The sequence below is a fragment of the Macaca fascicularis genome, chromosome 15, assembly GCF_037993035.2.
Source record: "Macaca fascicularis isolate 582-1 chromosome 15, T2T-MFA8v1.1".
NCBI lineage: Eukaryota > Metazoa > Chordata > Mammalia > Primates > Cercopithecidae > Macaca > Macaca fascicularis.
The window spans coordinates 97,579,491-97,607,354 of NC_088389.1; the positions used below are offsets into that span (position 1 = coordinate 97,579,491).

Here is a 27,864-nt window from a genome sequence, read left to right on the forward strand (position 1 = left end):
GGAGATGAAAACACCAAGTTACATAAGAAAAAACACATAAGGAACTGATTCTGAACAAATAAAAGCCACAGAAAAGAAAAAAGTCTGGTCATATATTTGTATCCATTCCTAGGAGCACAAATATTAATATTTTTGTCTCCAGGATGGCCATGCCCTGTCACTCAGGACGGGCTAGGGGTCCCAAGACACAAGACATTTTATGAAATCTATTTCTATCCTCTGTTCCCAAGAACTCCTCCCTCTTCTTCCCACTTCCTTAACCAGTTTTGATGTTGCAACAAATCCCATATTAGTAGCCACAAAGAGCCCTCCAAACATACAAAAAGGACAAGGATTTCATTGTCTCTATTTCCTTTTTCTTTCTTTTCATAGATTCAGTGAAACCACACCATTCCCAAGTTGATTAAAGTAAAAAACAAAAACAAAAAAATCCCTGTCAGAATTTCGCTTCTCATGGCACTTAAGGAATCTGGGTGGCATGGCAATATGGACAGGCTTTTAAAATTCTTTCATTATTGACTTCTACCTGATGACTGACGCTACTGTTAGGGCTCCAGCTGCAAGTTAAGACTAACAGATCTCTTCCACAGGTGTCGCAGAAATACAGCAGGTAAGTCAACTCTCCTTGCCACTTAATGCATGGCTTTTTCATGTCATCTTTGATGACTAAGATGACAAATATAGGAAAAGTTCTTGGTAAAAAAAGAAAACACAAAAAGATAGAGGAAGAAAAAGAGTCATTTTTCCAAAGACACACATGGAAGTTTTCTAAATACATGAGAACACTTGCTCTCGCTAGCTCAATCTCTCTATGTCAGGCTTTGTGTATCTATCTTTCTCTGTCTCTGCCTTTATCTCCCTCTCCCTACTTCCCATTCTCTGTCTTTCACACACATACACACACACACACACACAGAGCATCTTAAAGTCATCTACTATGATAAAAGTTTCCAAAATGTGCTTTATAAACACTATTTATTCAAGACACCTACAATCCCACCTTCAATCTTTTCCTTTCTTTAAAATGTCTTTAAGCCAAAGGTTTCTTCACTATAGAGGGTGAGTTTCATGCCATGGACAGCCTCAGAGGAGAAGATCTGAGTGTATCTGTATCCAAAATCATAGCCATATTTATTTACATTTATATAAATCAAATTTATATAAACTAAATTTAAAAAATTTTAAATTGTGTAAAATTTTCTGGCCATCCCAAGTCCAAATGCCAAATTCTGAACTCTGAAGCTTTTGTTCAGCCTGCTCACAAAGGCAGAAGACTGTTCACTCATCTGTCTGTGAATCTTTTCTTGATTCTTGTGCATAATTTATAAACCACATCTTTCTTGGTGGTATTTATGTCACGTTTTCCCATTAAGCCCTACACTTCTGGAGGACAGAATCCCACTGTATCACTCCTCACCCTTACATAGCTTCACAGTCAAAACATCATTCCTATATGTAAAAGCCTATTGTAATATTGCTAGCCAACAAGGATGATACTAGTATTTGCTTTGTCCTCTAACAGCAACATTATTAAGGAATTTCAGGATAGGGAAAATGTGCTGTAGAGATTTCTCAGATGAGCTTTATTTCAACCTAATATCTGAATTGAACATAAAAGTCCCCTAAACATTCCCCAGTGTTTCCTGTGTTAGTCCCATAGTCTGTGCCATGCAGCCAATCTCAATGAGTTCCAAATGCTATTTGTGGAGGCAGGCATCCTTCAATTGTGCTTGAATTGTACTCAGGGTGGCAACATTGTGACAACTATCAGGGACAGTTTCAAATGATGCTTTCCGGGTTGTGTTTTGTCACTTCATTTTTCATTGTTTTTATGAGACACGGTGGCATTTATTTTTTAAAATTAATACTACTTTTCTTGCTTTCTGGAAATATAACTAATTCCACATAATTTACAGAAAATAAGCTATAGATATTTAAAATGTACACTTTAATTGGTTTGACATACCCACACAAACGCATTCACACACACACATACCCACTCACACCAGCAAAACCATCACCATAATCAAGATAACAAACATCACCCCCGAAAGTTTCCTTGGGCCTTTTTTCTATCTATCTCTACCTCCATCTCATCCCAGGCAACCATTCATTTGCTTTGTGTCAATATAGATGAGTTTGCATTTTCTGGGATTTTTATATGAATAGAATTAGACATGGGTGTCATATCTTTAGTCTGGCTTCTTTTACTCAGCAAAACAATATTGAATTTTATTCATGTTATTGCATGTATCTGTATCCTTTTCTTTTAAAGGTTGAGTAGAATTGCATTGCACGGATATACCCCATTTTGTTAATTCAATTATCTGTTGATAGGCACTTAGATTGTTTCAAGATTAAAGCTACTATGAATATTTATGAAGTCTTTGTGTGGACATAGCTTTTCATTTCTCATGGGTAAGTAAATACCTAAGAGTGGAATTGCTGGGCTATATTGTAAGTGTGGTATATGTTTGGCTTTAGAAAGTAACAAACTGGTTTTAAAAGTAGTTGTAACATTTTACACTCCCATCAACAATGTTTTCATGTTCCAGTTGCTCCACATCTGACCAACACTGGATTTTGTCAGCCAGTTTTCATTTTAGCCATTCTCAAGGTCATGAAATGGTATCTTATTATGGCTTTATTTCCATTTTTTTTTTTTTTTTTTTTTTTTTTTTTTTTTTGGTGAGTAGTGATATTGACCACCTTTTTCATGACTTACTGATCACTTGTAAATTTTCTATTATAAAGCGTCTAATTAAACCTTTGCCTATTTTTTATTTTGCTGTCTTCATATTATTGACTTGTGACAGGTCATATTCTAAATGCAGGTCCTTAGTCACAATAGCATTTAAAGTTCACTTCTAAATTATGTTTGACCACAGTTGCTTGATCAAGCTCTCAGAAGTTTAGATGGGGAACAGTTTTGGATGAATTCATTAAATATTTAATGAGTACTTCCTAAGTGCCAATCACTTTGAGGGGCCCTAGTAAAATGGAGAAAAACCACTTCCCTTCAAGGAGCTCACTGTTAAAGAGGAAATCAAAGCATTAAACACACAGAGACATAATAAAGATACAAACAAATGACATAGGAGCAGACAGCAGGGAACAGTTAAGTTATTCTAAGTGTGGAGATCAAAAAAGACTTTGAGATAACATTTGAGCTGAGCCTTTAAAAATGAATAGAAGTATGCCTCATACAAAACTGTACAAATAAGGTGACAATCCTATTGAAATAAATTATATTAAGGCAATGATTTATTTTTAAGTTAAATCTGAACATCTTAAATAAAGATGGTACACATCACCATAGGAGATTGAGATCCTCTCTGTATAGCCCTACGGACATCAGTTGCTAAGAGGTTACATTTCCCTAAAGCAGAAGTACCTTTATAAAAAGATATATGTTACCTAGTTCTTAGTTTATTGCCTTGTACCTAGTAGTGATCAATAAATGTACCTATATTCAATATTAAATAACTATTTAACTAAATTAAATAAATGAATACTTTGGTTTACTGTGAGGGATTCAAGATGACACAATATAGACTTTTAAAAACTAAACTAGTAAGGAAGGTAGACAAGCCCCATGCCCATGGGCATAAGCGACAAACACAGGAAAAAAAATGTACCTGTTTCCTTAAAGCTTTCTCAGACCTTCCATTCATGGAGAATTGTAGCCCCTGCTGTACTATCATAAGAATTTAGTAAAACACTCTTGTGATATAATTTATACCCTTATTCACTTTATTCAAGATTATTTTGCTACAGAATGAGAGTTAATGTGGGTAGGGACCATATCGTATTCATTTTGCATTTCCAACATTTTCTACAAATAGTTCCCTTTCTGACATATGTCAAGTATCTAACAAATTCCTATTGTTTTGGAAGATAATCGAAAATGCCTAAATGTATAAGTACAAATACTGAAAGTAATCACTGTTGTATGAGAGGTGCATTTAATGTCCTATGGGAGGTCAAAGGAACAAAGGAAGAAGAGATTAATTACCTCAGACTATGATGGCCGGTAGCAGTAGAGATGGCTGTTAGTGGAAGAGAAGAATTTGGACAAGGTATGATGTGAGAAATGAGAACCCCAGGTGAAGGAAAAGGCATAAGCAGATGTGAATAAGTATTGGGTATTGGGCTTCAAAGTGAAAAGAGCCCAGCTTAATTTGGCTGGTGCTGAGGATTCATTAAACAAATTGGTTTATTGAGTTTGATTGATTGGTTGATCCATTAAACAGTAAATATCCAGCACTAAAAAGAATTGTGGAAGATAGATTATAAAACAAACAAAAAATAAATAAAAGCACTTAGAAAGAACCAACTCCCTTAGACTAAGCAAGTAAGCAGGTCAGCGTGCCAAACTTCACAGTTGGCAGAAGTAGACAACAAGACTCAAAGGATCATGCAGGATGGTTCATTCTTCACAGCAATATGAACAGCAGGAGTATCAGCACAGTCTCAGTGGCTCCCTGTGATGGTTACTATTAAGTATCAACTTGATTGGATTGAAGGATACAAAGTATTATTTCTGGGCGTATCTGGGTTTTTCTAGGTGTTGCCAGAAGAGATGAACATTTCAATCAGTGGACTGAGAGAGGAAGATCCACACTCAGGAAGACCCACTCACAGTGTGGGTGGGCACCAAACAACTGGCTGCCATGACTGCTAGAAAAAGCAGGCAGAAGAAGGTGGAAGAAGCTGACTTGCTAAGTCTTCCAGCCTTCATCCTTCTCCAGTGATGGATGCTTCCTGCCTTTGAACATCAGACTCCAAGTTCTTCAGCTTTTGGACTCTTGACTTACACCAGTAGTTTGCCAGTGGCTGTCAGGCCTTCAGCCACAGACTGAAGGCTGCACTGTTGGCTTCTCCTGAGGGAAGTGGTCGAAGGCCTGAGAGCCCCTGGCAAACCACTCAGACTGGCTTCCTCGCTCCTCAGCTTGTAGATGGTCTATCGTGGGACCTCACCTTGTGATCATATGAGTCAATTCTCCTTAATAAACTCCCGTTCATATATACATCTATCCTATTAGTTGGGACTAATACACTCCTCTATCCAAAGTCCCGTTTTCCCAAAGGGGTGATGCAATGGACACAAATACAGCTACGCATGCAGTGGGTTATGGTGCCACTGAGGAATCCACAGCCAAAGGCTCAGCACTCTTTGTAGCAAGCAATAAGTACGGTGGTCCCCTTCTCCTCAAGGAGCAAGCAGTCTTGGTAGTCAGGCTGCTGTTGCCATGACAAGTGACTAGCTAGAAAAACACCTCAGGGCCAGAGGACAGTTAGGACTTTCATTTGGTGTCCTCAGAAAGGACAGGCAGAGAGAGATTCTCCTGACCCAAGGCAACGGATTATCTCCCTCAACATACCTGAAGGCCAAATTAGGTTTTCTCACATATGTAAGAGTTATTGAGAAGTTTCGAGTGGAAGAGTGATCTGAGTGAAGGCGCATCCAGGAAAGACTAATCTGATGGAAACATTTAGGAAAGAATGGAGTAGAAAAGATGAAAGTCAGAGTCATTAGAAGAACATTAGAGAGGGGCTGACATCAGAGGGAGAGAGAAGAGGAAACCCATGGAGAGCTCACTGGAGTGGAACTGGGCTGGTCATAGTAGGCAAGATGACTGAATGGTCCCAGCTTAGCATAAGCACAGGCGAGGAAGAGGAAGGAGAGCTTTCTTAGCAGTTCCAGATTTTCTGCAGGCATATGACTGATTTAATCTGAGAAAATTGATGGACCTAAATGAGGACACATTGGTGAAACTGGAGCCATGGAAAAAAATGTGTGAAGGTTGGAAGATAAATTGCAAGCTAGAAGGAAGAAGGTGAAGGGAAAAGGTATGTCTCACAGAAAAAGCAGTTTATAAAATCCAGCATCCCCTTATGATAAAAACCCTGAACAAATAAGCATAGAAGGAATATACCTCAAAATACGAAAAGCCTCAATCAACATCATACTAATTGGGGAAAAGGTGAAAGCATTTCCCCCAAGACCTGAAACAAGACAAGGTTGCCCACTTTCACCACTTCTATTTAACACAGTATTGGAAGTCCAAGTCAGAGCAATCAGGCAAGAGAAAAAAACAAAGGGCATCCAAATTGGAAAAGACAAGTCAAACTATCTCTGTTTACCAATGATATCATCTTATCGCTAGAGAGCCCTAAATACTCCTCCAAAAGACTCCTAGATTTGATAAATAAATTTAGTAAAGGTCTCAGGTTACAAGATCAATGAACGTAAGTCAGTAGCACCACTGCATACCAAGAGCGACCAACTGAGAATGAAATCAAGAACTCATAGCTACAAAAAGCTTTACAATAGCTACCAAAAAAACCCCAAAATATCTAGGAATATACTTAACCAAGGAGGTGAAAGATCTCTATGAGAAGAATGGAAAAAGACTGCTGAAAGAAATAATAGATGACACAAACAAATGGAAATACATCCCATGCTCATGCATTGGAAGAATATCATGAAAATCACCATACTGCCCAAAGCAATATACAAATGTACTGCAATTCCTATCAAAATGCTAACATTATTTTTCACAGAACTAGAAAAAAATGTAAAATTCATATGGAACCAAAAAACTCCTGAATAGCTAAAGTAATCCTAAGCAAAAAGAATAAATCTGTAGGCATCACATTACCTGACTTTCAATGATACTATAAGGCTATGGTAACCAAAACAGAATGCTACTGGTGTGTAAAAATAGATACATAAACAAATGGAACAGAATAGAGAACCCAGAAATAACACCAAACACTTACAATCAACTGACCATTGACAAGGTATGCAAACACATAAATTGAGGAAGGGACACTCTACTCAATAAATGGTGCTGGGAAAATTGGATAGCCACATGTAGAAGAATGGAACTGGATCCCTATGTCTCATCATATACAAAAATTAACTCAAAATGGACTAAAGACTTAAATCTAAGACCTGATGCCATCAAAATTCTAGAGGAATATTTTTCTGGACATAGGCCTAGGCAAAGAATTTATGGCTAAGACTCCAAAAGCAAATGAAGCAAAAACAAAAACAAATGGGACCTAATTAACCTAAAAAGCTTTTGTACAACAAAAGAATCATCAGAGTAAACAGACAACCTACAGGATGGAAAAAAATGTTTGCAAGTTATGCATCCGATAAAGGACTAATATCCATAACCTACAAGGAACTCAAACAAGTCATAAAGAAAAAGAAATAATCCCATGAAAAAGAAGGCAAATAACATGAACAGACATCTCTCAAAAGAAGATATATAAATGGCCAACAAACATCTAAAAAAAATGCTCAGCATCACTAATTATGAGGAAAATGCAAAGCAAAACCACTTACCCCACCTCATCCTGGCCAGAATGACCATTATGAAACAGTCCAAAAGACAAGAATTGTTGGCAAGGATGTGGTGAAAGAGGAACACTTAGATACTGCTGGTGGGAATGTAAATTAGTAAACGCCTATTGTAAAGAGTATGGATAGTTCTCAAAGAACTAAAAGTAGACATATCACTTGATTCAGCAATTCCACTATTGGGTATCTACCCAAAGGAAAAGAAGTCACTCTATCCAAAGACACCTGCACGTGTATGTTTATCACAGCAGAATTCACAATTGCAAAGATATAGAATCAACCTAAGTGCCCATCAGTCAACCAATGAGTGCATAAAGAAAATATGGTACAAATATGTCATAGACTACCATTCAGCCATAAAAAATAAAATAATGTCTCTTACAGTAACTTGGATGAAACTAGAGGCCAATATCCAAAGTGAAGTAACTCAGGAATGGAAAACCAAATACTGAACGTTCTCACTTATAAGTGGGAGCTAAACTATGAGTACGCAAAGGCATATGGAGTGGTATAACAGACAGTAGAGACTCAGAAGCAGAGAAATAGGAGGAGGGTGAGAGATGAACAGTTACCCATTGAGTATAATATACACTACTCAGGTGACAGGTGCACTAAAATCCTAGACTTTACCACTATACAATTTACCCATGTACCCAAAAACCACTTGTACCCCTACAGCTCTTGAAATAAAAAATAACAAAGGTATATCCATATGTTAATAACACAAAAGCCACGGGTTACTCAAAATAAGCCATTTCATTTCCTTACAGTTCCAAGGCCCAATAGCCCAGTAGGTTAAAGTGAGAGCTCAAATGACTTCACCTTTCGTCTTACCCACATAACTGCTGGTATGTGGCTTCTTGTTTTCCATCTTCTTTCTCCACCTGTCCTGCTCATACTACCAACTGATGGGGTTCCCATAGCCATGAGAGCTTGTGACATTGGCAAGGGGCTGCCTTAGTGTCATATCACCCACTTCGGTGTGGTAGTAGTTTTCTTTCTTGACCTTAAACAATCTTAATTTTCTACTCTTGGCACTGTCTGGCCAAGAAAACAATTTTTTTTTTTTTTTTTTTTTTTGCCTTTTGTTTGGTTGGTTTTCTCCACCTTTGGTGAATGTCTTTTAACAGTTTCATTTATGTTACTCTGAGCTGTGGACCTGAGAAATGGTTTTCTCTATTCACATGGAAATTTCAGGGCCTTCTTCTGTCTTTCTCCTTCACTAAGGAGCTGACAGGACAGGTGGTGCCCAGAGCAGAGATTTGTTCAGAATTATTCTATAGACAATGAGGACTCTTAAGTGGGCCTTGCCTTCTATTTTTATGTTGTCATCATTTTTTTATTTTTACAAAAAAATTCTAGCAATTGGAAGTGAAGGTAGAAGATTAAACAGTATTTGTCATAATAAACACAGATGGGGAGGAGAAGTTCCAGCCTTTGCTTTGCCTGCAGGAACTTGTACAACTGTCATTCTTTTGTCTTTTTTCTACACAAGAGGGAACTACACACAGGTATTTGATTTTTGTCCCTTAACTATTTCCGGACTGTTGTTGAACAGTATTTTAGCAAAAACTGTTATTTTCATGTAACTTTGCTAGTTTCATTTGTCTGAGACAGAGAAATGGCTTATAAGGAATTCCTTCATTTAGAATGTAATGTAAGATAGTAAAATACATATATTCTCCTACCTACTCTTTGGTACAATTTTCTAAAATTATGCTTATCAGGAAAATGAACACAAATAGTCCTGGATGAGGGAAAAGCCTAGAAAATTTGGATTTTAATCCCAGCAACACCATCAACCAACTCTAGTCAAGTCAGTTCATCCCTCAGACCTCAGTTTTCTTCCATCATCTTTAAGTGGAAATAGAACTACTTTCCCTGCTTCATAGCAATACAGAAAGTATCAGAAGAAGTAGCATAAGTGAAGTGCTTTGAAGAATTATAAAATGCTATAAAGCAGGAAACGTCAGTAGCACTGTTTCTGGAACACTGTCTCATCTAGGGTGAGAAAGAATTTATACTATAATGAGTGGATTTTTTAAAGGTTTGTCTCATACTCAATTGTACAACTTCATACTGTATATTGAGGAACAAACTTTGAGACTCGCAAAGTAAAATGACTTGAAGGTATTTTTAAAGACCTTGACCTTCACATAGGTGAAATATGAACCATCAAAAATAATTATTCTTAATTTTTTCACTATTCTCTTTTTGAACTTTTGAGTTCCAGGAACTCTAAAAAATTAAGATAATCCTTGTTATATACATCACTGAAAAAAGCTTATTTTAACTATCCTTTATATTTTTGAAGTAAAAATATGTTCAACTAAATTCTGAAAAGTTATTATTTCCTAACTGAATGATTTAACAGATAACCAAGGGAAAAAGAGGTTGCTGTTGTCATTCTTCATTGCTGATTTTCTGTCCAGCAGGTAGATCCAAAAATCTTGGAGGAGAACCAGAGGAAGAAAGGCTAATGGATCTATGTAAACCATGCTAGAAGGTAAGAGATCTGGATGGATAGGTTATTGAACTTGGACAAAGTGAAAAGAATACCTCATTTTCCTAAATAATGCATTGTAAAAGTTGCATTACTATCTGAACATGATTGGTAAACTTTGTCATATCCAGATATTGAAACTCATAACTAAGTTATTACAGTAATAATCTTTTGTTTAAAAATAGGGGTGTGGGGGTCTTTTTGTGCCCCTTCCTATTATCCCCTAGTTACCCCACAGGTTCTACATTGGGTCAGACTTTAGATGGCCAACTATAAAGGACACTGGCTTTAACATGTATGCTGTGTGGAGAAAATAAGAAAGAGCTGAACATTGTTTCACAGTCTTGATTTAAGTGGCCAATTTGGCATGTTTCTTGTTGTGGACAGCAAGATTACAAAGGGATCACAAAGGAAGCTGGACTTCACTTTTGGGGGTGATGGATATGACCACAATCTTCATTGTTGTGATCATTTCACAGGTACACATTTATGTCACAACTTACCAAACTATACACTTTAAATATGTGCAGTTTATTGTATGTCATTTGTCAATAAAGCTGTTAAAAGTAATAATTTAAAATAAAATATATTTATGTAACTTAATTGAATTATTCTTAGAAGAGGTCAGTGAAACTATTTGTTTTCTCACTCAGCAAAATTTTAAGTTTTCTTTTTCTTTTTAGCAGCTTAAAGGCATTTCTATGGATCTTTTGTTTACTAAACCTCATTTGTCTTTATATACTAGTATCCAATTATTTATCTCTTGTCCCCCCACTTAAGCAATTGATTATTTTATAAGGTTTTATATTGCTGCATAACAAATCACCACACATTTAGCAGCTTAAAACAACACATATGTATTATCTTAATGTTTCTGTAGGTCAGAATTCCAGGTACAACCTAACTGGGTTGTTTGGTCAGGATCATGCAGAGCTGAAATAAAGAGACTGGCCAGGGCTCTGGTCCTATCTGAAGCTAGAATTTAGTTCTTTGTGGTTGTAGGATGAAGGTCCCATTTTCTTGCTAGTTGTCAGCTGGAAATCACTCTCAGATTCTAGCTATGTGGCACCCTCAGTTGAATAGTTCACAATGTGGCATTTTTCTCACTTCTAGCAGCTGCTGTTGCTTATTATTTTTAAGGAATACCTGATTTTATAAGGCCTGCCCATGAAAATCTCCCTTGTGATAAATTGAAAGTCAACTGATTAGAAACCTTAATTACATCTACAAATCACCTTTGCTATAAAATGTAACATAACCATGGGAACGATCTCCCATTGTATTTACAAGTCCTTGTCATAAGGGGCAGGGCATATATAGAGCATGTACTCCAAGGGGTCGGATTCTTGGAGGCCATCTCAGAATTTTACCTGCCATGATTATTTATAACTAAAGCAAGATTTTACTCTTGTTTTTAGAAACTTTCTCTTTTGGTTCCTTGTCTAAGTTTTAGGTATCAAATACCTGTGTCAATTTTATTTTATTTTATTTTTTTTTCATCTTTGGTAGAAGCAGAAGGGGAAGAACACTTAAAGGACCCAAGGAATAAGGTATGCTGAAGTGGGTAATTGGAAGCTAAGCCTATTATATCGATACCCATGAAGTTTCTGGATTGCTAGCATGGACATTCTGGGCACAAGCATAGTGGCTTTAACTAAGAAGATAAACCAAGATTCTTGGCTATAAATAAGAGACAGTGCTACAGAAAGCTGGAATCAGACACTAGCACAGATCCCATAAGGAAACAAAGTGAGTTTGGCTGAGAAATAATGATTCTACCTAACAGAAAGGCTTACCAAGAAAATGTTACAATACTTAGAGACACTCTATAGTGCCATTTTCAGAAGACAAGAAATTGGGAAGAGTGCTTTATCTAGGTATATCACAGAACCATGTGGGGAATGTCAGACAACATAGCCAGATAGATATCTGACTGGGTAACGTAGAGGTAGGGCTGTGAGCCAGAACTTCAACTCCTGGGGAGGTGGAATTAGCAAGGGCAAATAAGCATATAATCTAGGAGGAAATGACTGGAATATTATTCAAATTACCCCCAAAAATGAGAGCAAGGGGACCCTAGGTGAATGGGATGAGGCAAGGTCTGGAAATGAAATGTTAGCTCAGAATTTGAGCCCTGGACCCACTTAATCAGCATGAAGGTCTGGGCAAAGGCAGCTATATCAGTCAGGAGAGGTTAGGTAACAAACAATCCCCAAACCTACTTTAGCAAAATTTCTTTCTTAAACACTACTGTGATCCTAGAAATCTTTCCAAGGCAACTGTGCTCCATGCAGCCACTCAGCAATTTAGGCTGACAGAGGATCCATTATCCTGTAGTTAAACCTTCTTACAGATGGGAAAGAGCATGAGAACCTTGGAAGATCATTTCTGATCACATTATGTTGCCTCAAGAAAAATATAGCTCTCTACAACTTCAAGGACATCCCATCTCCCTGTGACCCTGGAGATAATTGGTGAGAATTACTAGTTGACCACAAAATCCGACTATGACTAAGAAGTTGCCTAGTGTAGGTGAGGTGAACAAGATGCTGGAGCTAAAATGTCTAAGTTTGAAGCCCAGTTCTTCTACTGACTAGCTGTGAACATGCACTAATTCACGTGAATTAGTAAATTCCTTTTTGTCTTACTTTCCTTGTCTTAAAATGGATAATAGTATCTATCTCAATGAATTGTTACAAGGATTTGATAAATTGATATATATTTTGTACTTGGTATGTAGTAAACACTACGTAAGTGGCAATCATTATTAGGGAACAAAAACGAAGACCCAGTGGTTAGCCCAAAAAGAGTCAGATTATCAGTGGAGTTAGCGGATGGCTGTGGCCACTTTGGGGCCACCATGTCTCTATTTCGTCTAGTATTTCATTCTTTCTTGAATTGTTAGACCATTCATCACTGCAATGGTTTATGCTATTTTCTCTCCCTGGTGTTCCCACTGGACTTCCTCTTGCTGATAATTCTTATATCTCATTTAAGATGATAATTCTATAAACCGTTTCCTAATCCCACAGGGAGAATTACTGCTTATTTCCTCTGAGAATATAATGAAAATAATAACATAAAGCTACTATTATCAAGTACCTATATACACTGTACTAGGCACTTTAACTGGCTTATTTTATCAGTGTATTTTGACCACCTACTATGTGCCAGACATTGTTCTACTTGGTAGAGACATAACAGTGAATAAAATAAAGTGCCTGTCTACATCAAAGTTACATTCCAGTGGAATTGACATTATTGGCCTATATAATAACCACTATTAGGAAAATTTACCATCAGAAAAGTTAAACAACTTGCCCAAACAATCACCACTAGTAAACATCAGAGTCAGTATTTGAAGCCAGGCTCCTCTAATTCCAGGATGCCCACTAATTATTGCTGGATATTTTCTCTGGGCTTCACAAGCCCTTGGGAAATAACTCTCCAGTAGGATAAAGTATACAGTTTCAAGGTAATTATCCTGTTTTCTTAATGTTTCTTCCAAGAAATTGTGAGCTCTTCAAGGACAGGGTCAATGTTCAATGTTGATTTAATAAATTAATAACGACTTGTTAGTGAAGCCCTCAAAATGATTCAGGGTGTAGGAACTGGGTCTACAAGTTAGCATTAACTGGGCAATGAGTTGGGGGTGGATCTACAAGTGGGCAGACAAGCTGCAGGGAGCCAGGAAAATGAGGGAAATAAGCCATCATCTGCAGGCTGTTTCAGGCCAAATTGTGCAAGAATCATTCTTATCTTTGAGTTTTTGCCTCTGTTTCATTTCTGAGCTCCCATCTTACTGTTCCCTCTTCTCAGGTAAGCTGAGCTCTTTAAAAGGAAAACATTATTAATGGGAACAAAAGAATCCCTAATGGCAGAGGAGAAAATACAAAATGAAGCAGTGGTCCAGGCTGATGGGAAGATTCTTTAGAAGGGACGAAAGAGGAAGAAGGCTTCCTACCAACCTTAAATCACAGTGCATGGGCAACCTCTTTTCCTGGCTGTAGGCCTGCTCTGCAGAAAGAGAACAAGCACAGGCTTCCCCCAGAAAAGGCAGAATGGTATGTGAGTATGTGCATATGTGTGCTCACTAATGACTAATATCCTATTTGCCATCACTGCAGAGTACTATCCTTAACCACAGGAGTTCCCCCATGGCTATTGGTGAATCATCTGCAACTATAAACTCTCTTGGATAATCTGGAATAATGGTACTTTGCCCAGCTGAATCCCTTCCATGATTGATCTATACAAAACCCTTTAGAAGGCTTCATACTGAAGAAGATTAGTGAAGAATCATGAAGATGAAAAAGCAGAGGATAAGCCAAACATAATTCTCTCGGGCTGTACCTAAAGGGCTCTGCAATTCCCTAGTAAGAGCAGGCTGGGCATCAATTCCAGAACTAATAGTAGACTTACATGGTGTGTGATTTTTAGACTTCATTTACATCTGTGAGGACTAAGCTCTAATTTTTTCTTATCTTGCCCAAATTCCTATCTAAGGGGTCTGGAGAGTCATGCCCTACAAACCATAAATTCTCATCAGATGGGTTTTATTTAACCTTATATATCATGATTTACTTTCCTGTAGGGTCCAGTCCTACGCGGCTTAGCGGTTGTTCTCCCTGTGTGTGGAGATGAGAGATTGTGAGAAATAAAGACACAATGTAATTCTGGCACTTTGGGAGGCCAAGGCGGGTGGATCACGAGGTCAGGAGATCGAGACCATCCTGGCAAACACGGTGAAACCCCGTCTCTACTAAAAATACAAAAAAATTAGCAGGGCATGGTGGCGGGCGCCTGTAGTCCCAGCTACTCAGGAGAATGGCTTGAACCCGGGAGGTGGAGTTGGCAGTAAGCCAAGATCGTGCCACCGCACTCCAGCCTGGGCGATAGAGCCAGACTCCGTCTCAAAAAAATAAATAAAAATAAAGACACAAAACAAAGAAATAAAGAGAACAGCTGGGCCCCGGGGACCACTACCACCGAGACGCGGAGACCAGTAGTGGCCCCGAATGGCTGGGCGCGCTGCTATTTGTTGCATAAAAGACAAGGGAGGCAGGGTAAGGAGGGTGAGTTGTCCAAGTGATTGATAAGGTCAAGCAAGTCATGTGATCATGGGAGAGGCGGCCCTTCCTTTTAGGTAGCCGAAGCAGAGAGAGAAGGCAGCATACCTCAGCATTTTCTTCTATGCACTTATAAGAAAGATCAAAGACTTTAAGACTTTCACTATTTCTTCTACTGCTATCTTCTACGAACTTCAAAGAGGAACCAAGAGTACCGGAGGAACATGAAAGTGGACAACGAGTGTGACCATTGAAGCGCAGCACCACAGGGAGGGGTTTAGGCCTCCGGATGACTGCGGGCAGGCCTTCATAATATCCAGCCTCCCAGAAGAAGCTGGTGGAGCAGAATGTTTCCTGACTCCTCTAAGGAAAGGAGACTTCGCAGTCTGCTAAGAAATGGGTGCCTTCCCAGGTACTGCTGTTACCACTTGACCAAGGAGCCTTCAAGCGACCCTTACGCAGGCATGACAAAGGGCTCACCTCTTGCCTTCTAGGTCACTTCTCACAATGTCCCTTCAGCACCTGACCCTATACCCACCGGTTATTCCTAGGTTATATTAGTAATGTAACAAAGAGTAACATTAAAAACTAATGATTAATGTTTATACTAATGATTGATAAATTCCATAATCATCTCTATATCTAATTTGTATTATGAATATTATTTATTCTAACTATTTTCTTTATTATACTGCTACAGTTTGTACCTTCAGTCTCTTGCCTTGGCACCTGGATAATCCTTCACCCACACTTTCCAATCTGACTCTGGCATAACACTATGTGATAAAGAAGAAAATCAAAATGTTTTACCCCAAAACATGTTTCTTTGCCATAATTTGTTCTCAGAACCTCCTCAGGGCTGTGTCATGGGCCATGGTCACTCATATTTGGCTCAGAATAAATCTCTTTAAATATTTTACAGACTTTGACTCTCTTTATTGACATCTGTATGTATCCACCCAGTGGCTATACTCTGAGTGCATCTATCCAGCAGTGAGCTGAAGCCAGCCCATACTGGTTGGTGAGAACTGATGGTGCACATGTCTTCCAATTCCACATTCAGTGACATCACCATGGTAGCTTAAAATCAGCCACAATGGGAATATTTACACAATGGAAATTGATAAACTGCAAAACAATGAATTTTGTAGAGTTGTTATGTTTGAAGATCGAGTTAAACACTATCAGCATACCATTATATATCTGTGTGTATATATGTATATGTATTTTTATATGTATAAATATCTTCCAAACATAAATATGTATGTGCATGTCTATGTGTGTATGTGTTTATGTATAGGTGTTGTATGCATGTGTATACGTGTTGGTGGTATATATATTCTGCCTTAAGTGAATGGTCTTCCAACTTAATTCTATGGTGTGAGTTTACTTCTCAATTAACTATTTTGTATTGCTATTTAAATGTTTTGACTTTAAAGGACCTCTTTGCATAATGTGAAAACACAAACAGATTTTCCAAATTTTTTAAAATAATTATGTAGTGAACAAAATACAATAATGGCTATAAATATATATTTGGATTAAGTAAATCTCAGGTGACCATTATAAATAAGTCATGTGCTCTGAGTGAGTACATACTGTAAAGAAGCCCATATCTCTGTAAATAATAATAATGAAATATTTAAAAGAAAAACAAGATTCCCATTTAAAAGTTCAGCTTGCTAATCTTTCAATCTCCTTCAGTCTTGAAAGCAGAGTTAATGGCGCCCAGGCATCTACTATCAGGCCCATGTGTTCCCAGTATGGGGACAGATTTTTCCAACTACACACTACCTGGTAGGCCCTGGAGCTGCCGTTGATTTCCTAGACTACAGAGCCAGATGCTTATATGACTTTCTTTAATGACTTGTCAACACAAGTAATTGGCCCAAGCTCCAGTGACTCTCAACAATGGAAGAAAACTTTTTGTAAATAGGAGAGTGGAAGGAAAGAAACTTAAATCAAACTTGAAGCTTAGTACCTGCCAGATTTAATCCGTTCTTCTTCTCTCCACTGACAGAGCTAATGAGTGGATTGCAAGATTTTGCACCTCACTTCTGATGTTTTAAATACCTCAGATAATAATAGATATACAAGTATATAGTCCTTTCTATGTGTTGGCTCATTTAATCCTCACATCAATGAGAAAGAATTGTTAGCCATGTTTTACAGCTGTGGAAACAGACGCTTGGAGAGATCAAATGACTTGTCTAAAATCACACAGCTGGTGACCGAGAGATCTTCCAGCTCAAACTCAGCGCTCTCTCCTCCACCTTTCCCAACAGTTGATGAGCCGAAATGAAATTCTGCCTATGGCAACAAGTGCAAGTCAGTCATCAATCCAGGTAAATTGAGGAAAATTTGGAGAGTAGTTACTCCCACAACACAGGCTTCGTTAGACTGAGCTACTGCCCCCTTTCCAATCTGTGCACGGTAGTCCCCAAATCAGACCCAGTTATCAAAATGTCAGAACCCTAAAGCTCAAACTCTCATTTACACTAAAGCATAAATCTGTTTAATAACTTTAGTATTAGTCTACTTATACGTTCATTTTGGAGGTAATCAGAGCTGTAACTGGGAGGAAGAAAACTCAAGGGAATGGAATCTCATGCATTGGGTAGCTGACAGAAGAACATGTGAGCAAGCAGCAGGCATTAAGTATACAGCTGCAAGGCTAGAATCACCACGGAGCTAGCTAGCTCCATTTACGTGAATGGCTTAATTTCTAAAATCATAACTTAGCTATGTTGGGAAAGGAGATTTTTTTTTCCAATGGTTTTTCTAGATTTACCTGTACCTGCCTACCCCCTTCTAACATCCTTATATTAGGAGGCAAATGAATAGTCATGATACTCACAAAGAGGAATATTTAGGCACTTATTTTGTTCAACAATGTCATGAAAGTCTTAACACCAACAGTTCAGATTCATATTTGAAATTTCTCTGTCACTGCCTTCCTCCAACCCACAATGATTTGAGAGACATAAATTAGGAGCCGGATGTGAGATGGTCATATTTTACTACATTCCCACCAACTCTGTCCTTTCAAAAGGAAACACAATGGCTCCTATTAGTAATAAAATGGATTGTGGTTGTCATGTAGATAAATGCAATATGGTTTCACACCTTGTCCATGTTGAGTGGCTAAGTAGGAACTCCCAAAAGCAGCTCCATTTAAGGAGAAGGCAGGTGCTTTGATGCCATGCCAAGGACTACATTTTTTAAAATTAGGGTTTTATGGCAAATCCAAGAAGCAAAATCTTTCACCATTATCAAAAATATCTAGCATGTAGCATAACAAAGGCAGTGCACACTTGACATCAAATGAAGCCCTTGTTCTCCAGTGTCATCCTCAATCACAAACCTAATCAGGCATATGACCTTTTCTGAAAGGATCTGAAGAGTTTGCTAACCACTGTTTGATTGACTTTCCAATGTTTTGCTGCAGTTGCATTTTTTCAAAAGTGTAAAGTACAGAGTTACTTTATAATTTTCTTCCCTTCTACAAGAACTCCCCTAAATCTTCCAGAAGCATGTTAACTTATACCTAAATGAGTGCTCCTTAAAGATAAGGTAAGAAGAATAAAATTCATTCTAAGTACTTAGTTCCCATTGAAAAGTAAAGAAAGTATTTACAAACCATAGAAGGTGGGAGAAGGAAAGTTGGTAGCAGAAAAGCAAAATGGGAAGAGATGATTCATATTGAGACTGCCTCGGTCAGGGAATCTAAAATGAGTCATGTAGACTTGACATATGTGGACTCAGACAGAAAACGTGTACTGGAATTTTGTTTGAAGGTATAATACTGAAGGAAAGCAGATGCCGCTACAGAGCAATCTAACCCTGAAAGAATATCCATGGTGAGCATCCATTGATGGCTGATGCAAAGTGCTCTTACACCTTGACTGGAAAAACTTCCCAAAAACTTTAGCCTAATTAATTTGGAATTACCTTGGTTGCATGATGAATACAGTTTTATTATGCTCAAGGTCAATTTTCAAACATATGATAACATCTGGAATAGAATTGAGAGTTCAAAGATAAACCCATACATCTATGGTCAATTGATTTTCAACATGGGGGCCAAGACTAATGGAGAAAACATAGTCTCTTCAGCAAATGGTGCTAGGAAAACTGGATCTCGACATAATAGAATAAAATTGGAATTGTACCTCACACAATATACAAAAATTAACTCAAAATGGATCAACGACCTAAATACAAAAGCTAAAGCTATAAAACTCTTAGAAGAAAGAGAGTAAATTTTCATGACCTTGGATTTGGCAATGGCTTCCTAGATACGACACTCAAAACATAAACAACAAAAGAAAAATGTATAAATTGGATATCATCAAATTTTTTTCAAGTTTTGTGCATGAAATAACACTATCAAGCAAGTTAAAAGGAAATCTACAGAAGGGGAGGATATCTCTGCAAATCACATCTCCGGTAAGGGGCTAGTATCCAGAATACATAAATAACTCTTACAACTTAATAAAAAAACAACCCAATCAAAAATTGAGCAAAGAATTTAAATGGACATTTCTCCAAAAATATACAAATCGCCAAGAAGCATTTAAAAAGATGTTCAGCATCATTAGTCATTCAGGAAATGCAAATCAAAACCACAATAACACTTCACACTCACTAGGATGGTTAGCATTTAACAAATGGAAAATAACAAGTGTTGGTTAGAATATGGAGAAATTGGAACCCTTGTGCATTACCAGTGGGAATGTAAAATGGTGCAGCCATTGTGAAAAAATAGTTTTCTCAATTGCTTAAAAAGTTAAGCATGGAATTATTCCATGACATTGTAATTTCATTCCTAGGTATATACCTAAAATGATTGCAAACAGGTGCTCAAACAAGTATTTGTACACAAATGTTTATAGAAGCACTGTTCACAATAGTCTAAACCCAAATCTCCATCAACAGATGAATAGACTTTTAACTTGTGGTACCTCTATACATTGGAATATTTAGCAAAAAAAGGAAGGAGGTACTGATATAGACTACAACATGATTTAACCATGAAAATGTTGTGCTAAATGAAAGAAGTCAAAACACAAAAAGTCACATTTTGTTAGACTCTATTTATATAAAAGATTCAGAATAGGTAAATACACAGCAACAGAAAGAAGATTGGTGGTTGCCACAGGCTGAAGAGAGAGAGTAATAGAAAGTAACTGCTTAGCAAGTATGGAACTTTACTTTGGGATGACAAAAATGTTTTCAAAACTAGATATAGGTGATGGTTGCACAACATTGGAAATGTACTAAATGCCACTGAACTGTTCACTTTAAAATGGCTAATTTTATGTTTATAAATTTAACCACAATAAAAAGTATTTATGTGGATATCAGTCAGAAAATCCTTGGAATTTCTCTTAAGAGTCAAGGATCTATTATGAATTTTAACTTCCACTTAAATTAATATTTTGTACTTTCTCCTTTCATTCTGTTTGCCTTTTGGTTTTGAGGTATAATTTGTTTTGCTCTTCTCAGATATTAAGAGTACCAAACATAACTCAGAAGATACAATCAATGAAGAGCTATACCCTGGATAGAATTTTCCCTCTTGCAAACAGAATTTTGATGTCCTCACTGAAGTAGATTGTTTACATTTTATTTGTTCAGATAACACCATCCATCCCCTATGTGTTAGTCAGGGTTCTGCAGAGAAAAAAAACTAATAGTAAGCAGATAGATAGTAGACAGATAATAGTTGGTTGGTAAGTAAGTAGGTAGGTAGGTAGATAGGTAGGTAGATGGATGGATGGATGGATGGATGGATGGATGGATGGATGGATGGATGGATGGATGGATGGATAGATAGATAGATAGATAGATAGATAGATAGATAGATAGATAGATAGATAGATAGATAGATAGATAGATAGAGATGAGGTTTATTATGAGGAATTAGCTCATACGATTATGGAGACTAAGAAGTCCCGTGATATGCCTATGTGTAAGCTGAAGAACCAGGAAAATCAGTGGTTTAATTCAATCCAAGTTCAAAAGCCTGAGAACCCAGTGAGCAAATGATATAACTCACAGCCCAAGGTCAAAGGTCTGAGAACTAGGAGCTCCAATGTCTGAGAGCAGAAGAAGACAGATGTCCCAGTTCAAGAAGAGAAATACAGGATTTGCTCTTCCTTCCCCTCTTTGCTCTATCAGGGTCCTCAAAGGATAGTACGATGCCCTCAAGTTTTCTTTACTCAGGGCAAATCTTCCTTGCTCAATCTACTGATTCAAATCCTAATGTCTTCTGGAATACCTTCACAGACACATCCGGAAATAATGTTTTACTAGCTACCTAGACATCTCGTAACCCAGTCAAGTTGACACATAAAATTAAGTCCACCACTTGTCAAGTTGGCACCAAAACAGATCTCCCTAAACCATACTGAATCTCCTGCCACCAGGTAGCTAGTTGATCACCCCAGGGAATAGTACCATATTGGGGCTAGTGTTGGCCTCCACTGCTAACTGTTTGGGTATCCAGTGGTGGCCGTAACCAGGTCCACCTTGGTAAGTAGAAATACATTTGGCTGAGCCCCTGCATGCCCTCCATCCTTGCCACCCATGGCCACTTTGTTCATGACACCATTTGGCCTTTTAACATCTGACAAGATAAGTTTAAGTCCCAAAGAAGGAAGTACAACAGGAGTTTGAGTGTTCAGCAATTTAGAAACCTGGGAAAGGAGAGCTGGCAGGACCTGAGACGCAATAAAGAGGCCCATCATTTCAGCATGTTCAGGTCTCACTTTGTCATCACCCCTGGCCTAAGGAATATGCCAAGGTGATTTCAAGCAAAGCCTCAAATTCCAGTCTTGATGAAAGAGGCAATATTCATTTTGAATTATGTTTGTAAAAGGCTGGGGGTGGAATATAAGAGGACAGGAAAGGTAAAGCAAATTGGTATGTCATTTGGAGTGGAGGTTTTTTGAATAATCGAATTTTCTCTTCTGTAGGGCACTATGGAGAGTGACATTTCAAAAGAGCACAGCTAAAACAGAAGTCCATCAAATGAACTGGAGTTATCAGAATTGAGAATGCTTTGGACAAAACCTAATAACCAAAGACTTAATCCATGCAATCCTTTCAGCAACATCTCTCTGCTATGAGCCCCTCTTTAGAATACTGCAAGTATGGACCTAGAAGTCCAATTTCCAATTTTTGAAATTGTATTAGCAGTTAAACATTGATAAAACAAAACCTTATATATAAACCTGTATCCAAAGGAACACTTATATACACAAAAAGGTCATGAGGAGCTGTCCTGGTTGATATGGATGTGTAGGCTACAGTCCAGGACACTTTTCTCTCCCCCACCATTCCTGTCCAGGAATTCTTTGAAGTCCTGCAGGTTTGTGGTGTATATTTTGCAAATTGTTGTAGGGCCAACATCTAAATTTTTCCAGATGAGAAAATAAGGCACAGAAAGGTTAAATGATTTGTCTAAGTTTACAAAGTTATTTTGTGCTTGGATGAGGGGCCTAGCTCTCTGTCTTGATCATTGCCTCCCTAACATTCATTACATTTTGGTTTTCCAAAGCTCTTGGTAAAATGAAATAGATAAAATACGTACTGACTCACAGCGTAGTAGAAATAGAACTGAGTTCACGTCCTAGCTCCACCATTCTCTAATTTGACACTGGAAATCAATGCCCTTCTCTGAGCCTTAGTGTTGTCATTTGTAAAAAGTAAGAATTGATGTGATATTACAGCGGGGAAATGAATGTGTAAATAAAGCTCTGAGATCCTTATTTCTGTTTAATGAGGAGGAAGAAAAAATTTATGTGTATATACATATAAACTTTTAGTCTGTCTCTACTTTTCCCCTCCCTTGTTTGTGAAACTGTCTCTTCAAGGACACAATGATAAGTCACTTGTTATGTTACTTAACATAAGAAATGCTGGTTCCTATAACAAACTCTGAAACCTCAGAAGCTTAACCAAATATAAATTCATTTCTTACTCAAGCAAAATGCAATGTGCATGCTCCAGGTCAGTGGATGCCCTTCCATGTAGCATCACCCTGCCCTGCAGCCTCAGAACCTTCTGCCAGGTCCTTTGCCTCTTGTCGGTAGACAGCAGAAGACAAGATGAAGGATTATGGAGGAGGTTTTAATGTATTAAGCTTGGAGGTCAACAAGAGGACACACGGTTTCTGACCATGTTCTGTTGTCAAAACTCAGCTGCATGGTTCTAGAGAGATGTAAATCCCAGAGGAACCAGGAAATACAGAAGCTACAGAAGGCACAGGATGGAAGGAGAGATGTGGATGTGTCAATCTGCAGTGGTGCACTACTTGTCTGACATTGAGAGTTACCAGATAAACACATCTTCCTAGAGAAGAAGCTACTCTTTATAAATGTAACTATAGAAATAAGAAGAAACAAGGAGAATGCATGTGTTTCCACTTACATAATTTTATGTAATAAAAATTCATATCTATTCAGAATATCATGTAAATGAATGTTTTATAAAGCCTTTACAGCCACATGCATGAATCCTGTAGGGGGAAAAGTGTTGTTGCGGAAAGGAGAAAAACATAGATATGTTTTGCTTTTCCCAGTTTGGGGATGCCACTGAGTTTTCTCCGTGACCTTTTGACCATTTACTCTCCCCAAACATTCCATATTGTTTTCTTTCCTGCTGCTTTTGAAAGGCACCTAACTGTATTTAGATATTTATAATCTAATGTTTATGGACTCCAAGTTCCATGGGTATAAAAGAGACCATTTATGGGGAAAATAATACAATCTTAAATTGTTCCTCGAATTCTCTACACATGATTTGTTTAAATTGGTTAATCAGTAAATACTGTGCAAACAGGTGTCATGATTTTTCCAAAGTGATGTAATATGCAAACAATTCCAAGTACATGTTTTATTCATGGTGCTTACTGGTATAAATATTTCTCTAAACTGGTATTAGATTTGTTTATATGAAAGACCAAAAGCAACAGCTGGAACAGCCAGAGTCCAAGGCATCCATTTGGCCTGGAAGTTGGCCCATGTGTCCTGCTGTTGACTACGGAACCCTCCTGTCATCTGCCTGTTGAAGGGCAGCCTCCTGCCTACTCTTTGCAGAATGGATCCCAGCCTCTGCAACCATTGCCTGAAAGCAGCAGTCTTATTCCACAGGCTCTGACTGCAATCATTTACCACCTTCCTCCTGTGCTTGGGGACTGTCCTGTCTACATGAGCACTTCATTTCTTCCCTTAAAGGGGCAGTGCCAGTTCCTCAATAAACACTTTCTCCTGTTTCAAACCTCTTTCATTTCCAGGGACCCTCCATGAGTTCCAGGGTTAGGCTTGATGGATAAAGCTAGTACCACTATAATACAGGATGATTTTTAAAAAGGTTTTATTGACGTGCAGTTGATATATAATAAACTACGCAAATTTAATGTATACAATTTGATGAGTTGGGATATAAGCATATTCCTGTGAAACTATTAACACAAGATTAAGGCAATAGACATATCTATCACCTTCAATGTTTCCTACGTCTGTCTGTCTGTCTCTGTGTGTGTATGTGTGTGTGTGTGTGTCTGTGTGTTAGTTAAGAACACAACGTGCAAGATCTACCCTCCCAACAAATTTTTGAATGCATAATACAGTATTGTGGACTACAGGCACCATGCTGTCCAGCAGATCTCTGGAACTAATTCATCTTGCATAACTGAAACTTTATACCGATTGAACAACAACTCCCCAGACCCTGGTAACCACTGTTCTATTCTCTGCTTCTATGAGTTTGACTATTTTAGATTCACCATTTAAGTGGAATCACGCAGTACTTTTTCTTCTGTGACTGGATTATTAGCATAGTATCCTCTAGTTTCAGCCATGTTGTCCCAAATGGCAGGATTTTCTTAAGGCTGAATAATATTCCATTGTATGTATGTACACATTTTCTTTATCCACTTATCTGTCAATAGATATGTGGGTTGTGTAACACAGAGGTGATCTGATTCCTTGGGGTCCACCACTGAAAGTGCTCTAGTCCAGCATTGTCCTAAGTATGTTTCTGTGAATCCTATTTCCACAAGTTCTTGACAGATGTTACCTACGAAGAGGTGGGAGTGGTTCCCATAATCAAATAAATGTTAGAAACACTGAATTAAACTAATTTAACATGTATTTTTCATGCAGGACTTTCAAAGCTTGAAATATGTCATTGTTACCATGAATCTCCAAGAGAAGGATGTAATGCATCAAGTTTTTCAAATGAAATTGACTTGAGGTTTTTTTTTTTTTTTTTTTTTTTTTTTGCTTAGCATTTCTCATGGAACTAATGATACACTTCTGGGGAAATGGTGATCCAAGCTGTTCTGTATCAAGCTGATAATTCTCTCCATCAAAAGAGAATTTTATGACATTCTACTTATGAAGAAGTGGCCTTGCAATTACATTTGATACCACTTCATATGCAATGAGCAAACAGCCTCCAGTGATCAGCCTCTTCAGGGTTTGCCTCAGCAGCAGAGAACCACTTTGCCCGAGGCCACACACTTCCTGCAGCAGGCTCTATGAGGTGGCTGAGAATGGCAGGGTCTAAAGGCCAAGCCATTTTGGCTTAGTGTGGGATACTCAGATATGCAGTTTTCACTTCCTACCAGGCTGAGACTTTGTCAGGCAAGCATTAGCAGTGCAACTTCTTCCTTTTCCAATCCTGCTTCCCCACCTGCCTTTCCTATTGCAGGTGGTCAACCATAAACATCGTGTCCTATACTCCAAAGAACCCAACATGTGAGAGTTGTTCTAGAAATGGGCTGAGGAAAAATGACAAGATGGGATCTTGGCAGTTCAACTGTTAAAGTTTTATTGGAAGGAATTGGAATCGAGAGCCAGTGGAAGGGAGGCTAATGGGTGCACCGTGTCAGGCATTTGATACATGTGAAGGAAAACAGAGCTATCAGGCTAAGGTATTAATACCTTTTGCAAAGGACCACTGATGTGCTACAGAAAGAAAATGAACATTTAAGAGTGAGTATGAAATTGAATGAGAAATTTTAATTTCAAGGAATTGAAAGCCAGATATGAAAGACAAAGGGCCACTTTGGATACAGAGGAATGACCAACAAAGCCAAGGACCAAGCCCAATCAGATAAGCTGAATTTAAATGTGGATAAATGCTCAGCCAAGGGACATAGGTTAAACCAATGTCAAGGCCTTCTTTGGAAAAAACAAAACAAGACTAGAATCCTGACACATGGAAGAGATCATACATATTGGTGGAGATTAAATATTGCAGATTTCAGTTGTGGGAAGAGGTGTCCTGTGGATTTTGCAACAAGCCCCATCTCAACACAGGCACCTGGAATTCTGGAGCAAGGTTATGTCATTCACAGCAGAGGAGCATACGCCTTCTGAAAATAACCCCTGACATGCTACTAGGCTACGGGAGGGACAGAATTCCTGAGCATGAGACAACAAATGACTATACTAAAACTGCCCATCATTAGTTAAGTCTTACCAGATACACCAAATCATAAAGTCAAATGGGCTCAGCAACAATTGATCGTAAGACGGAAGCATTATATTTTGCATCAATGTGAACGTGGAGGTAGCTCAGACTCCCATGGTGTCCAACACTGTTACAAAAGCATGACTCTTTCAGCTCCTATCTATATCTGTATGAGAAATCCCTCATGGCCAGCTAAAAGAGGAAGAAAAAATTGTTTGGCTAACAGATGAATTGGCTCTGTATGTGGAAGCAGCTGTACTACCTTCAGGGATAGCCTTAAATGACAGTAAAGACAAAAAATCCTTCCAATGGGAAGAGCTTTGGGTAGTGCATGAGTCATTCACTTAGTCGGAAAGAGAAGAGACCCAAATTTAGGATATATATGGACTGCTGTGTAGCACTGAATAGCCTGGACAGCTGGCTGGGGGTCTGGAAGGGAAAAAATTGGAAGATCAAAAGCAAGGAATTTGGGATTCAGTCATCTGGATGAACATATGGGATTGAACATGAAATCTGAAGATTTTTTAAATGTGTTTGTTGACACCAACGAGACAAAATTATTTATCCAGTTAATACCAGCTAGTTTCTGTCATTGGCCACCTCAGTGCTGACACAATGGGACATGAACTTAGTGACCACAGTGGCAGAAATGGGGGCCCAACAGCATACACTCCACTTGTGAAGTTTGATTCAGCAATTGTTGCAATCAATTACTCAATGCACCAGCAACAGAGACCATCACTGAGCTCCCAATATGGTGCCATTCCTCAAAGACACAAACTGGCCATTTGGTGGAAAGCTGCATACATTGGATCCTTTCATCCTGAGAGGGCCAATGGTTCTTTCCCATTGGAATAGACAATTTACTCATATATAGGTTTTACTTTCTTGCCTATAAGGTCTAATCCACATGACTATCTAGGTAAAGATTGCTTGCTCCAAGGGCATGGGATTCCACAAATTTCAAATCAGACCAGCAAAATCACATTACAGCAAAAGAGGTATGGGAGTGGGCCCAGGATCCACTGCTGGGATCCTTCTGGACTTATATAACATGGTACCCAAGAACTACCAGCCTGATAGAGTGCTAGAATGGCCTGCGAAAGGCATAAGTGCCAGCCCCATATATAATAATTTATAATGATGGGTTGCCATCCTTCAGGGTGCAGCATATGAATTGAATCAAATGCTACACGGCATTATGTCTCCAATAGGAAGAATATGTGTGTGTGGAAACCAAAGGGAAGAGGCAGTAGTGGCCCCACCTACTATCACTCTCTATCACCCACAGGGGGACTTTGTGCTTTCTATTCCCACAACTCTAGGCTCTGGACAGTTAGAAGTTCTGGTTGCCAAATGAGATACACTTTCACTGCTAGGAGATAACGCAAGAGTCCCATTAAATTGTCAGCTACAGTTGCCACCTGGGC

The 27,864-nt window shown here is 38.3% G+C and overlaps 1 long non-coding RNA gene across 1 annotated transcript in view; it reads left to right on the forward strand.

Moving 5' to 3' along the window:
- LOC123569122 (uncharacterized) overlaps positions 1-27,864 on the forward strand; it is a 216,655-nt gene that overhangs the window by 188,175 nt on the left and 616 nt on the right. The window lies entirely within an intron of this gene.